Source organism: Monodelphis domestica, chromosome 4 (genome assembly GCF_027887165.1).
Source record: "Monodelphis domestica isolate mMonDom1 chromosome 4, mMonDom1.pri, whole genome shotgun sequence".
Classification (NCBI taxonomy): Eukaryota; Metazoa; Chordata; class Mammalia; order Didelphimorphia; family Didelphidae; genus Monodelphis; species Monodelphis domestica.
In genome coordinates, this window is record NC_077230.1 from 401305873 (window position 1) to 401319841 (window position 13969).

Sequence of the window (13969 nt, forward strand, 5' to 3'; positions counted from 1 at the left end):
GGGAGCCTTCAAGAAACCCAATCCTCTCTCTCCAAAGCCCGGCTTAGAACCAGCATCACTGACGGGGCCCCAAGAATAAAAGGAGCAGCAGGATGGACATCCTGTAATCTCACCTGAGTTCCATTCAGGGTCTGATTCCAAAGAGTCTTACAAAGGCCCCAGGGCTCATTTATCACCAGCAGCCCACCCAGGAGTCTGGCCCCCACCCCCATCCTCCTTCCTTCCATCCATCCTTCCATCCATCCATCCTCAGGTTACTGAGACGTTTGTCCACAGATCTACAGCCAGGAGGGGGTGGAAGCAGACAGGCATGGAGCCTTCCATTTGAAGATAACACTGCCCTTATCAAGGCCACAGTCAGAAAGGCTTGTGATCAGCCTTTTCAGCAGAACTAGGAAGTTAAGATGGGAGAACTGCAAGCACCCAATGGCTTCCCCTTTCCCAGGGAGAGGAATTCATTCCAGATCCTGGGCAAGACCTTTTATCAGCTCCCACACTAGAAGGTAACCAAGCCTGTATCTGAATTTCCCTGTCATCACACTCACCTCCTAATGGCTGGACTCTGGAAGAGACAGTGGCCTTCTATACATTTTAAATCTTTGGGGAGGGGGCAGCTGGGTGGCTAGTGGATTGAGAGACGGCCTAGTGATGGGAGGTCCTGGGTTCAAATCTGATACTTCCAAGCTGCATGACCTTGGGCAAGTCACTTGACCCCCATTGCCTAGCCCTTAATACTCTTCTGCCTTGGAGCCAATACCCAGTATTGACTCCAAGACGGAAGGTGAGGGTTTTAAACAAAAAATAAATCTTGGGGGGAAGAAGGGAGGGGAGGAAAGGTCAGAACCTGTGGTTTTACTGGCATAGGGAAACTGGCTAGGATGGAGGGAAAAGGGTCCTTTCATCAACGAAGGCTGGCATCTCTGGCCACACAGAGTGTAAGAGTTATGTGACCTGCCCATAGTCACCCAGGCAATGGTATCCAAGGTCTGCCTTATTTACAGACTGCCTCTCACATGACTAATGATCCTGCCTAATTAAAATAGCATTTTCAAAATCTCTCATGAAGGGTTCTAAAATACCTTGAAATATTCCATTTTGTAGCCTCTGTGAATCTGTCTTTGATCAAGAAACTGCAGCAAACAAAATTGAGCCTCTTAAGCCCTGCCAGCCCAGGCATTTTTCAAACCCGAGAGTGTCAGGCAAATGTCTGCTATTATTATTACAAGAATTATGATGTCACAGACTCCCAGGGGTCCCTCGTTTCTTCAACCTTTAAATGGAGTTGGCCTATTTGCCTCAAAGGTCCCTTTCAACTCAGGGGGAAAAAATCTCTGATCCTGTAATTAAGGTATTTGCCCAAATTCAGACAAAATCAGTAGCAGACTATAGAATTGGAGATTCGGAAAAGGGAAAAAAAGAGGAAGGAAGGAAGGAAGGAAGGAAGGAAGGAAGGAAGGAAGGAAGGAAGGAAGGAAGGAAGGAAGGAAGGAAGGAAGGAAGGAAGGAAGGAAGGAAGGAAGGAAGGAAGGAAGGAAGGAAGGAAGGAAGGAAGGAAGGAAGGAAGGAAGGAAGGAAGGAAGGAAGGAAAGAAGGCAGGAAGGAAAGAAGGCAGGAAGGAAAGAAGGCAGGAAGGAAGGCAGGCAGGCAGGCAGGCAGGAAGGAAGGAAGGAAGGAAGGAAGGAAGGAAGGAAGGAAGGAAGGAAGGAAGGAAGGCAGGAAGGAAGGAAGGCAGGAAGGAAAGAAGGCAGGAAGGCAGGCAGGCAGGCAGGCAGGCAGGCAGGCAGGCAGGCAGGCAGGCAGGAAGGAAGGAAGGAAACTAACATTTATTAAGCACCTATTCTGTGCCAGTCACTGTGCTAAGCACTTTACAATATCTCATTTGATCCTCACAACAACCCTGAATGGTAGGTGCTAAGGTTATCCCCATTTTACTATTGAGGAAACTGAGGCAGAAGTTAATTGGCTTTCCCTAAAGATGCTAGAAAGCATCTTAAGGTCATCAGTACATGGCCTACAATGCTCCCAAGTATAATCTGAACACATTAAAATATAACTGGGAAATATTTAATAAATAAAAATAGAATAGAACATGGATAAATTAACATTTTAAAACTGTCTGCCATCTGAGCCCACTCATGTAGACCACTCCTCTCTTCACAGATGAGGAGACAAGCCAGACAGGTAAGACTGCCATGTCACACAACAGGCAGTAAAGGGGCAGGATCTGAAACTAGGTTCCAACTTCAAAGATAATGTCAGAGCCAAGACCCCATAGTTGCCATCTCCCCAGAACTAGAATCCTTCTTTTTCGTTTCCAAGGCAGTGTGGCCCATTAGTAAGTGGAGTCAGAAAAGCCCTGGGTTCCAGGTCTGGCTTCGTCTCCTCCAGGGTGAGGGAGGTGGCCCAGATGACTTCTACGGTCTCCCAAGTGTGATTCTCTCTGATTCCAGCTGATGGCCTCATCTCAGGAAACCTCGGATTACAGACCCACCACATGAATGAATTGTTCCTTCAAAGCCTGGAATACCCAGGTTTCTCCAACTCTGGCATCAGACTCCACAGACCCTTCCAACACTGGCTCCCTCCTGAATAGTTTCACCTCCTCTGCCAGCTAATTAGAGAGGACAACAGCCCCCAGGGCAAACAGTAGGCCTGCCTTGGAAGGGAAGCAGTGAGAACTCAGTATCATTATAAAGGAGGGTAGAGCTGGAAACAGGAAAGAATGCTCCATTTAGGGTCAGAAACCTTGGGTTCAAATCCTTGCTCGGTCACTTATGACCCATCCCTGTTCTTTGGACAAGTTACTTCACTTCTCTTGGCCTCAGTTTCCCTATCTGTAAAACAAGGGGTTGAATGATCAGATAACTTCTGATGTTCTTTCCAGTTCTGAACCTATAACTAGGATTAATACTAGTCATCAAACGAGACTGATCAATTTAACACATTTGGACAATGATATGCCCAATTTAAGCTTTATGCTTCTAAGAAATCCTTCTGGAATTTATCATCCAATTAATTCCACAGGTGCCAGGCACCATGCTAGGCACTGTGGGGATACAGGTACAAAATAAATATTCAGTAATATGGCAGGAGATGCATACTAAGAAACAGCGTAATCAGAAAAGGCCTTATAAAGATCACTCTTGATCTGATGGAGGGAAGAACCATGGTTTATGCACAGGGGCTGTGGTCCAAAGTGGAATTGTTGTGTTGGACAGGGAACTTCCCCTTCCTTACACACTTCTCATCTCAAAAATTTCTGCCTTTTCCCCCTCTAAAATCTGCATATTTTAAGGAGAGAATGATGAATACAAAAAATAAATTTAAATGTGTTTTTTTTTTAAACCCTCACTTTCCATCTTGGAAGTATTCTGTCAATACTGTGTATTGGTTCCAAGGCAGAAGAGTGGTAAGGGCTAGGCAATTAAGTGACTTTTTTTTAAATTTAATTTTATTATTTTATTTATTTTATATAGATATAATATTTATAAATATTAATTTAATTTTAACAATTAAGTTAAGTGACTTGCCCAGAGTCACACAGTTGGGAAATGTCTGAGGTCACATTTGAATCCAGGACCTCCCATCTTTAGGCCTGGCTCTCAACCCTCTGAGCTACCCAGTTGCCCCCAAATGTGTTTATTATTAAGTATCCACTATATGCACAGAAAGACAATTTTTAAAAAGCAAAGCGTTGCTGTCCTCAAGAAGCTTACCTTCTACTGGGGCCATAGGTAGAGGGATATAATAAAAGGGAATCTGAAGAGGGAGAATGCAATCACAACTGGGCCATAATGAGGAGTTTTTTAGGGAAGTTGACCGTATTGCATTTGCTTGTTTTACTATGGCCTCTCCTAAGAAGTTTTCTTTTGCTTTGTCCTCCTTACAGTGGAAGGACCTGAGGCCAAAGAGGCTTAGCTGAGCAGCTCAAGATTACACAGGTAATAGGGCTGGGATGCTTCCTCAGCCCTCTGATTCCAAAGCCACTGGCTCAGGCTTGGCCAGAGAGCCTGACACCAAATGAACTCACTTTAAAATAAAAAACCTATGCTAGGTAAAACCATAGAGTAAGGCTTAAGAAGCCTGGAAATGGGGAGAGGGAGGGCTACGAGCTCCCTACAGATGGGTTTTTATATTTGATCCTGGAGGTGATAGGGAGCCCCTGGAGTTTTGCTGAAGAGATGGGTGACACCTGCTTTAGGAGGGCTGATTTTGTAGCTGAATGGGAGAAACTAGAAGTAGGCAGGGAGATCCACCAAGCAGGCTATTGCAATAAAGGAGGTGTGAGGTGGTAAGGAGCCTGAACTAGGGTGGGGGGAAGTGACAGAGGATCTAAAGGGTTGTACCCACTTGTGTCTTTGCATCCCTGGTGCCTGGCAGAGTACCTAGCAGATAGCAGGTGTTTATGAAATACTTGGGGAATTCAGTCATTCCTGGGCCTCTTGCTACTTCTCTTGGGGAGAGAGAGGGGGGGAAAGGGACTCCAACAATGGGGCTGATTAAGGTCAGAACCCTTGATGCTAATGAGCTCCTCTCTCACTCTGCCCAAGCTCTCCAGTCATTCCAAAAAATGAAAAGACCAAGGCAGTGAGGAGGGGCTTTAGGCCTCATCACAGTTGGCCAGTTCTGAACATTCAAAGGTTTGGTTTATCCTTGCAAAAACAAGACCATCAATAGGAACAAAAAAAAAAGGGTCCAGCTGCTATTTAACCCTTCCCTTTTCTGCCCTTTGAGAAACAAGGGCAGAAGAAGCTCTAATCCAGAGTCTGGGACTTGGAACCCAACATATCTTGGAATCCAATCCTACCTCTGATACATAGAAACTGTTGTGACTCTGGACAATAAATTGTTTTATTTTATTTATATTATTTACTAATAAATATTATCTATAATTATACAACATAATAAATATAATACATAATAGAATTATCATTATAAATAAATATTATTTATTTAAAATCTCCATTTCCTCATCCATAGAATGGAGATAATAGCATTTACCTCCCAGAGTTGTTATGAGGATCAATTAGCTAATAATTGTAAATCGCTTCACAGAGTACATGGCACACAGCAGGTATTAAATAAATGCCCATTCCCTTTTTTCTTTTCCACCCACCTGGCCCAAAGGCAGTAGTACTGCCTTCTCAGACACTACATTGCAAAACTGAAAGCAATATGCTTTTTTCATTGTTGTTATTAATTTGTTACTGTTTAATCGTTCCTCACTCTCTGTAACCTCCTTTGGGGTTTTCTTTTCTTTCTTTTTTTTTTAAACCCTTACCTTCTGTCTTGAAGTCACTACTCTGTATTGGCTCCAAGGAAGAAGAGTGGTAAGGGCTAGGCAATGGGGGTGAAGTGACTTGCCCAGGGTCACACAGTTAGGAAATCTGAGGCCAGATTTGCACTATGGACCTCCCATCTCTAGGTCTGGCTCTCAATATACTGAGCCACCCAGTTGCCTCCTTTGGGGTTTTCTTGACAGAGATACTAAAGTGTTTTTGCTATTTCCTTCTCTAGCTCATTTTGCAGATGAGGAAACTGAGGCCAACAGGGTTAAATGACTTTCCCAGGGTCACAAGGCTAGTGTCTGAAGCTGAAGCCACATTTGAACTCATGAAGATGAGTTTTCCTGATTCCAAGCCCAGTATGCTATTCATCGAACCACCTAGCTGCCTATTATTATTATGTTATTATTATAGCACTATATAAATGCCAGCTACTGTTGCTATTCTCCTCATTCACATCATCAAGCCCAATGTATCATTCTTGGTACTTGAATCTCCAGCCTCAACTTCCCCCAGTTCTGGCTTGGAGACAGACCAATTTGTATCAGGAACAGCCTTTAAGAACCCAGGGCCACAATCAATGGAATATCAATGGAGGGCAGCGACTGAACCTTTTCTGTGCCAGGGCCCCCTTTGGTAGCTCTATCTGGGAAAGTCATTAGATTCCTTCTTAGAATCATGAATAAAATGAAATACATTCCACTGAAATACAGTTCTCACTTATCAATACAATTAGTTTTATTTTATTTTATGTAATTGGTTTTCTTTATAATCCTATGTCATTCATTTTTGCATGATACTGATATGTATAACTGTATACATCAATTTATTAAATAAAATAAATATATGGATGTAGATATTTATATACACACAAGTTCATGGACACACACTCTGATCCCCTCCCCAGGCTTAGAATCCCTGGAATAGACCTTTAGAGGAGGATCCGATTACCTTGGGGAGAAGGCAGGGGAAGGGTGTCGAGGTGTCAGCAACTCATATAAGGGGAGCAGAATACTTGTGTGGCTGAAAAACACTGAGAAGGGCCATTATAACTATTTCTTCATTCCAAGAAACCATTCCTAGTCTACTGTGACCTATATTAGAAATCAGGTTATAAGAGCAGCGAGTGGAGGACACTTGGGATAGTATATAGTTTGAGAAGCACTGCCTCACAAAGAGGTGATGGTCTAGGGTACAGAATGAGACCTACATTTTTAAATATTCCAGAGAGGTGTAAAAATCTGGGCTTGTAAGTATCAATTCTGCATAAGTTCAGGGCAAAAAAAGGGAGAAAGGACACTCTGTATGAACAATTTCTTTCTTTCTCTTTCTTTCTTTCTTTCTTTCTTTCTTTCTTTCTTTCTTTCTTTCTTTCTTTCTTTCTTTCTTTCTTTCTTTCTTTCTTTCTTTCTTTCCTTCCTTCCTTCCTTCCTTCCTTCCTTCCTTCCTTTCTTTCCCCTCCATCTTGGAATCAATACTATGCATGGGTTCCAAGGCAGAAGAGTGGTCAGAGCTAGGCAATGGGGGTTAAGTGACTCATCCAAGGTCACACAGCTAGGCAGTATCTGAGGTCTGAATTGATTCCCAACTCTAAGTTTGTCACTTTATCCACTGTGCTACCCAGCTGCTCCTCCCCAAGTCATTTTGTGTTAGGGTTGTGTTTATTTATCTATGCATGCATCATAGCCAACCATCTCCACCCCGAAATAGAATGGAAGCTTTTGAGGGTAAGGGCTATTTCATATGTTGCCTTTGCATGGATAGTTCCTGGCACAAGGAAAACTATGTGCCAACAAACAGGGAATTCATTTGTTGATGTGAATTCCCCAACCCTTCCTCTGTCTTTGTAGACATGTCCCTTCTTGCACATCAGTGATGTTACAGATGTTTTCTTCCATCTCCAAATCTGGTCTAGTACAGCTTTACATGGGCACACGCAAAGGGAGCTTTCTTCTATTCACCCTTGGCCCAGTGCTTTTGGTTAGAAAACAAACAAAAATCACAGTTTCCATGTTTTCCTGACACCACAAGCTATTGCAAAACCCAACACCCATGAATGAGGCAAGGGACAAATCCTATTAGAAGACAATGTCAGAGGGGTCTTTCCAGTGTCTGGGAGCAGGAACAAATGATCAGTACAATGTTTTTAATTTGGGTCACCAGGTTCATTTTTTTAAATTATGGCAATAAAAGGGCAATTAGGTGACTCAATGGATAGAGAGCCAGACTTAGAGTTGGAAGGTTCTGGATTCAAATGTGACCTCAGAAACTTCCTAGCTGCATGACCCTGGGCAAGTCACTTAACCTCAATTGCTTAGCCCTTACCACTTTTTTGCCCTGGAATTGATACTTAGTATTGGTTCTAAGAAAGAAGTGGTGTTGTTTTTTTTTAAGCAACAAACCTAACAACTTTAGCAGTGTGCAATATACGTTTTGTAACTTAGTGAGGTGAGGCGATATCAGTCAACTTGTATTGATTAAGAACTGTTAAGTGGCATGCATATAAAGAAAGGCAAAAGACAGTCCCTACTGTTGAGCTCACAATCTTAGGGGAGACAACAATCTGCAAATGGCTGTGTGTAAAAAAAGACACAGAGAGTGGGATTGGAGATAATATTGGGAAGGAAGGCTCTAGGATTAAGGGAAATTGGGAACGGCTTCCTGGAGAAGGCAGGTTTTAAGCTGGCACTTGAAGGAAGCTGAGACAAGGAAGAACCCATTCCAACTAGGACATGGAATAATCTTCTTTCCTTTTGGCTCCAAAAAGGCTACCTGAAAATTTCTATAGCCCTTTTCATCTATTACTTTATTTCATGATAGTATCACAGATTAGAGTTGGACCGGGTCAAATAGTCCATTCTCTTCCATTTCACAGATAAAGAGGGAAACTGAGGCAAATCACCCAAGCTCACTATAAAGTGCAATCAGCATCTGAAATCTTCACTCCAAATCCTGTATTCCTATCTGCCTCCTCTGTCTTGGACTCTGGGAAATTGGTACTACCAACGTATTTTTCCTTTTGACATATGAAGAAAATAAAGTTCTATGACTGTTAAATGACTCATTCATAACCAGAAAGTTTGTAAGTTTCAGAGGTGAGACACAAACCCAAGTCTCTTCTGATTCTACAAGTCTGTGGTTCACCCAGACTCATAAGATATCTTTGAGTTTGGAGTTTCTCCATCTATAAGAGGATATCAGGGTTTCTGCATCAGAGGGCTGTCTATGAGATAATACACATGAGACACCATACAATACAACTTTGGAAAGCCAGCTATAACAAGGAGAAAATGGGTAAGTAATATAAAGCAATCTCACACCAAAGATATTAGCCCCACACTTAAAAAAAAGAGTAAACAAGGGCTCAGAGTATAAACCAATACACCTTATATAGATCTTCTTACTCTACCCGCCTCCAAAAACTGTATCAAGGAAACAGAGTAACAGCTAATTCAGTGGCATGGGAGTCAGATAAATTCTGAAATGTCACAACCAGTACACCCTGCTTTAAGCAAATCTAGCACCCGGGCATCCAAGAATTCTATTTCAGTGGATCTGAGCTATTCAAATCTCAGGCTCAGCCCCCCCAGCTGCTCTGGTCAGGAAAACTCTCAAATCAAAGAAACAACCCCCCAGAATGATTTACATATTTTCTGTGCCTTTGGAGGGGAGAAAGAACAGTGTCATTCACTTTATGGAAGGTTTCTTTTAAATTACAAGATTTCCTAGCACATTTAAAATGCAACTGGACTAAGGAAAAACTCCATCTACATAGATACAATCTTTCAGGAGGAACACTTGGGCAGTACACCAGTATTTGTCCCTTCCAAGTTCAAAGCCACAAGTTGTAATTGTTCCAATTCACAAAAAAAAAAAAAGCATCTTCCCTCTCCCTCCCCCAAGCCCTTCTCCCTCTTTAAAGGTGCCGCCTGCAACATTTCTCATTGAGAACTCCCCAACCATACTTGTGAGCAGAGTACAAAATTAAGTTTTAAAAGAATGGTCTGGGGATGGATTCCAGGCAATTTCTGAGCCTGAGCTCACAGATACTTCAGAATGAAACCGAGTAGGACCAGCAAGTGTGAAGGCCCTCTCCTTGTGGGCCACTCTTGGGTATCTGGGAAGTTTCTTAATGAGTTGGATCACTCCCCAAGGTTCAACAGCAGAAATTCAGCATCTGTACTCATTTCACAGGGCAGGATTATGCTGGATGGGTGGGCAGGAAAAAATCTGCTGAAAGACACTGCCCTTCTTCTGAAAGGCCATCCCATGCCAGCTCAGAGCTGACAGTGACCCATTTAGAATCACCCAACTTCAAGGAGGCAAACATTACTCAAGGAAGAGTTCACAGAATGACTAGGAAAACTGAGAGGTTTTAGAAATCCTCCACTTTGCTTTGTAGATAGGGAGAATGAGGTCTAGAGAGGTAAATCACTTGGGCAAGGTCTCACAGCTGATAAAGTAAGAACTAGTCTCTCCATTCCCAAGGTCCTTTTGCCTGGCACCACAGGCTGATTCTAGAATGATGGATTATAAACAGGGAGAAGGTTGGGGGAGGGAAGGGATAATTCTGCCCCACTCTAGCCCAAGAGAAGGAAGCCACCACCCTATCTGTGGTCATAAGAAGCTAAAATAAATCAAAAATCAAGTATTTAGTAAGCCCTTATATGCCAGGGACAAGTTCAAGGCAAAACGGATATTAAAATATATTTATGGCTTAGTGCTGAAGCTTCTATACCATAGCTAGCACAGGGGGAGAAAGGAAATGTGGTACCACAGAAAGAGTCCAAATCCCCAGATCTGCCAGCTTGCTATTTATGTAACCTCAGGCAAAGCAGTCCTCTCTGGATCTCACTTTCCTTATGGACAAAATGAAGAAGTTGTATTATATGACCTCTGAGTTCCCATTCAATTCTAGTTCTAAAAGCCTCTGCTGCTATGGCCAGCTTCAACCTTGGCACCTATGAATCAGCTCATATCAGTGTTGGCAAAGTATTGGCATGCATGGCCAGCCGGCATGCTGCTCAGGTTGCTGCCTGGTTAATATGGGGGGGGGGGCTCACAAACAGTTTGAATTTACCCTCTGGGCACTCAAACTCAAAAACCTTCGCCAACACTAGCCTATATCATAGATTAGAGTTGGAACAGACCTCAGAGTCAAGGAGGCCACCCCACTCATTTTATGGATGAGTAAATTGGGGAACAGAGTACTTATGGGACTTGCCCAGGATAGTTAGCACCCCAGAGATCAAAATGGTAAATTCAGTAGTAACCAGGCACCCTTAACTCCCGATGCTTTTCCCAAAGTATGGAAGGGAGCCCCCATTCAAGGGAAATGGACCCTATGTAATTTTTTTTCTTTGTTCTTCTCTGAAGCCAGGTGATATATAGTCAGTCCCTCAAGGGAAGAGACTCTCTTTGGGTTCTCAGTAATAAGGACAGTATCCGGGATGTATCAGGCACGTAAATAAATGACTGATTACTGAGCAACCCCCTGGCCACCTTTCTACCCTTCTCTCCCTCCAGACTCTCCCCATACTTTTTAATGTTAAAATTAAGTCTTTTTTTTCCTGACCATCAAACTTTAGTCATCCTGAAGGATGGGGCTTTTACAATGAACACCTGTTAAAACTCAACTCATGACCAGTCACTGACGCTGGAGGGTTTAATTAAAATTACTCACTCAGGAAGCAGCAAATGCCAACTCAACTGAAAACTATATATTTAATTTGGAGAAAGGAGAGAAAGGGGGAGGGGAGAGAGTGGAGGAAGGGAGAAGGCAGAAGGCTGTGAGGCTCCCTCCTTGTGGAAACCCAGAGCATCTCCTCCTCCCTGCAATTTTTTGACTTCTCAATTGGAGTTGGAGAAGTGTGAGGACGCCAAGACTCCAGCAGCTTTCTGTAACTGGCAGCATAGGGTGTCTCCCAAGCAGTTGTTACTACGGGCTGCAACATATACACACACTTCACTTCCTTAGTGAGCTGGAGGAAAATCTGAATTCTCCAGTCCTGAGGCCAAGCAGGCTTTGCAGCTCTCCTGCAGCCCAGCTCTGCCCTAACTAAGCTTTCTCTCTTCCTCTCCCTGGGATTGTCACTCTCTCCTGTCCCAAACTTGTGTGGGAGATGCTGAGCTCCCGCAAAGAAGCCAGCAGTGTGGTTGCAGGTTTGGGGTTTTGACTTTAAATCACTTCATGCTTTTTACAACAACAACAACAAAAAAGGTGGGGGCTGGTTGTCGTCCAAGTCTTAGCCCCCCCTTAAAGCTGTTTAGGGGGGAAAATAGACTCATTTAGGAAGCTTGGGGTCCCCAAAGCTAAGCTGAACAAGGAAGGAGTCCCACAGGCTGCTTGAAAGGGAAGGTGGGTCAGTTCTGCCCCCAGCATAGAAGGGATGTATGTTCCACACACACCCCAGCAGAGAAAAGACATTAGGCTAGTCTCGTTGGTGGATTTGGGCACTGGCCAATGCTGAGAAGGGGTGGGTGGGAGCGAAACTAAGTATTCCCGGAGAAACTTTTTCAGAGGTGGTTGCCCGACCCCCAAAGTTAATATAAGGGCAGAGGAACCCGAGGAGGTAAAGTACTTAGAAATCTCAATCACCCTGAACACATCACCTCCCCACCCTTCTTTCTCAGAAGGTACAGCCAAGAGGAAGAGGGAAAGAAGGGAAAGGGGAGAAGGAGGGGGGGGGGAGAGAGAGAGAGAGAGAGAGAGAGAGAGAGAGAGAGAGAGAGAGAGAGAGAGAGAGAGAGAGAGAGAGAGAGAGAGAGAGAGAACGAACGCACGAGAACGACCGACATCACCTCCCCACCCCTCTCCCTCTGGAGGTGCAGCCAAGAGGAAGAGAGGAAGGAGAGAATGAGACAGAAAGGGAAGGAAGGAGAAAAACGGAAGGAGGGAGAGCACATCACCTCCCCACCCCTCTCCCTCTGGACGAAGAGGGGAAGGAGGGGAGAGAACGAGACAAAGGGAATAAGAAAAAGAAGGGAAAGGAGAGACAGAGAAAAGAGGATAAAGGAAAGGAGAAAGAAAATGAAGTGAGCCAGAGAAGAGAAAGTAGAGGGACAGAAAGAAATCTGGGGTAAAGAAAGAAAGTGAAAGGGCCGGAGGGAGAGCAAAGGAAGGCGAAAACCGGAGCAAGACACAAGAGGAGCCTGCATTGCCCCAGTGGGGAACCGGGTCCCTCGGGGCTTTCGGGAATTCCGGAGGGTCAGTGGCTGAGCACGGCCAAAGCTTACAGCCCCGGCTGCGGGACTCCGGGGGGGGGGGGGGGCGCCCCCTGCAGCACCCCTAGCGCAGCCCTGGGGCGGCCGCAGAAGCAACAGCCGCCAGGCGGAGACTTCGGGCCGCACGGGGAGGCTCCGGGAGCCGGGGTGCCTCTGCCGCCCATGCCGCCCCCCCCCCCCCCCGCCCTTCCCAGGCCCGCTGGGGGTCCACCTACCGCTCCGGAGCTCCGCGCTGCCAATTGGCGGCCGCCCCCGTGCTCGGGCTCCCGAGGTTGCAGCAGTCCGTGGGGGCCGGGCCGGCGGCTCCTTGTCCCGCCCGCCGGCCGAGGGGACCCTGGGCATGAAGCGGGGGCGCTGCTCCAGATGCAGAGAGCGAGGCAGAGTCGGAGGAGATCCCGCAGCCGCAAGCAGCTGCCGCGTCCGTCTGCCTGGCCCGAGCCTGGGGGTGTGTGCTTGCAGCCCGCCCGCCCGCCGCCCCGGCCCCAGAAATACAACGATGCAAAGGTGCTGGTTCTATTAGCTCCTCCGAGGGGACGCAGCTCCCCTCCTTCCCCCGCGGGCTCTCCCTGGGGCGCCCCGAAGCGCGCAGGGCGGAAGGGCGCGAGACGCCGCCGCTTGCTGCTGTCAAGGCTGCTCTCGCAGCTGCTGCTATTCCTGCTGCTGCCCGGGCCGAGCCGGGCTGGCGCTGAAGCTGAGGTTAGGGCTGGGGCTGGGGCTGGGGCTGGGGCTGGGGCTGGGGCTGGGGCTGGGGCTGAGGCTGGAGCTGGGGCTGGGGCTGGGGCTGGGGCTAGGAGCGCGAGACACTCCGCTCCCCGGGGCTCCTCGGAGGGGGCGCGAGAGCAGCCGAGAGCCGAGCCCCGCGCGGTCACGTGCCCGAGAGCGCTCAGCTGGGACTGGGCACCGCCCCCCGCGGCGCCTCCCCCGCCCCTTCCTCCCGCCCTCGTCCCCGCCCCCGCGACGGCTGCGGCTGCGGCAGCAGCAATAGCAAAAGCAGCGGCGGCAGCAGAAGCAGCAACTACTAGAAGGGAGCGTGAGGAGAGGGCTCCCTCGCGCCTGGGGTAGGGGGCGGTGGGCGCAGCTGAGACTTCGACAAGTCAAGCCTTCCCGGGTTTTCTTCTTCTTCTGGGATAGCCCGGGGCAGCTGAGTCCCCAAATAAATGTATTATTTCATTTCCCTGCCCAGGCAGATTGGGAGACAGGAGGAAAGGATGGATCGCTAAGCCCCTCTGTTCTAGGAGATCGCTTCTTCCCTAGACTGGGGAACCATCCTCACTTGTGTTATTTATTTATTTATTTATTTATTTATTTATTTATTTATTGAAAAGTGAGGTTCTTGATGAAGGCGAGAGAGTTGGAAACTTTGAGCCAAGGACTCAGTTTCTCTGTGTGTAAATAAGATTGGAAACTGGAAGGGACTTACAGAGGTCAGTCCGACCTCTTCAATTTACAGTGGAAGAAAC

The 13969-nt window shown here is 46.3% G+C and overlaps 1 protein-coding gene and 1 long non-coding RNA gene across 5 annotated transcripts in view; one reads left to right on the forward strand and one right to left on the reverse strand.

Annotated features, from left to right (window-relative positions):
• SPSB1 (splA/ryanodine receptor domain and SOCS box containing 1) overlaps positions 1–13394 on the reverse strand; it is a 95424-nt gene extending 82030 nt beyond the window's left edge. For 2 of the 4 annotated variants that reach the window (XM_016422559.2, XM_056795824.1), the window contains exon 1: positions 1080–1197. The gene's annotated coding sequence lies outside the window, so the exon portion shown is untranslated. Of the gene's footprint in view, positions 1–1079; positions 1198–12724 lie in introns of those variants that run through there. The other 2 variants (XM_001362088.4, XM_056795823.1) reach the window with 2 other exon arrangements.
• Positions 1271–8329, forward strand: LOC103096073 (uncharacterized). The gene is made up of 3 exons (XR_001622571.2): positions 1271–1348; positions 3890–3941; positions 8161–8329. It is a non-coding gene; the product is annotated as an uncharacterized LOC103096073 (long non-coding RNA).
• Positions 13395–13969: the final 575 nt, after the last annotated feature.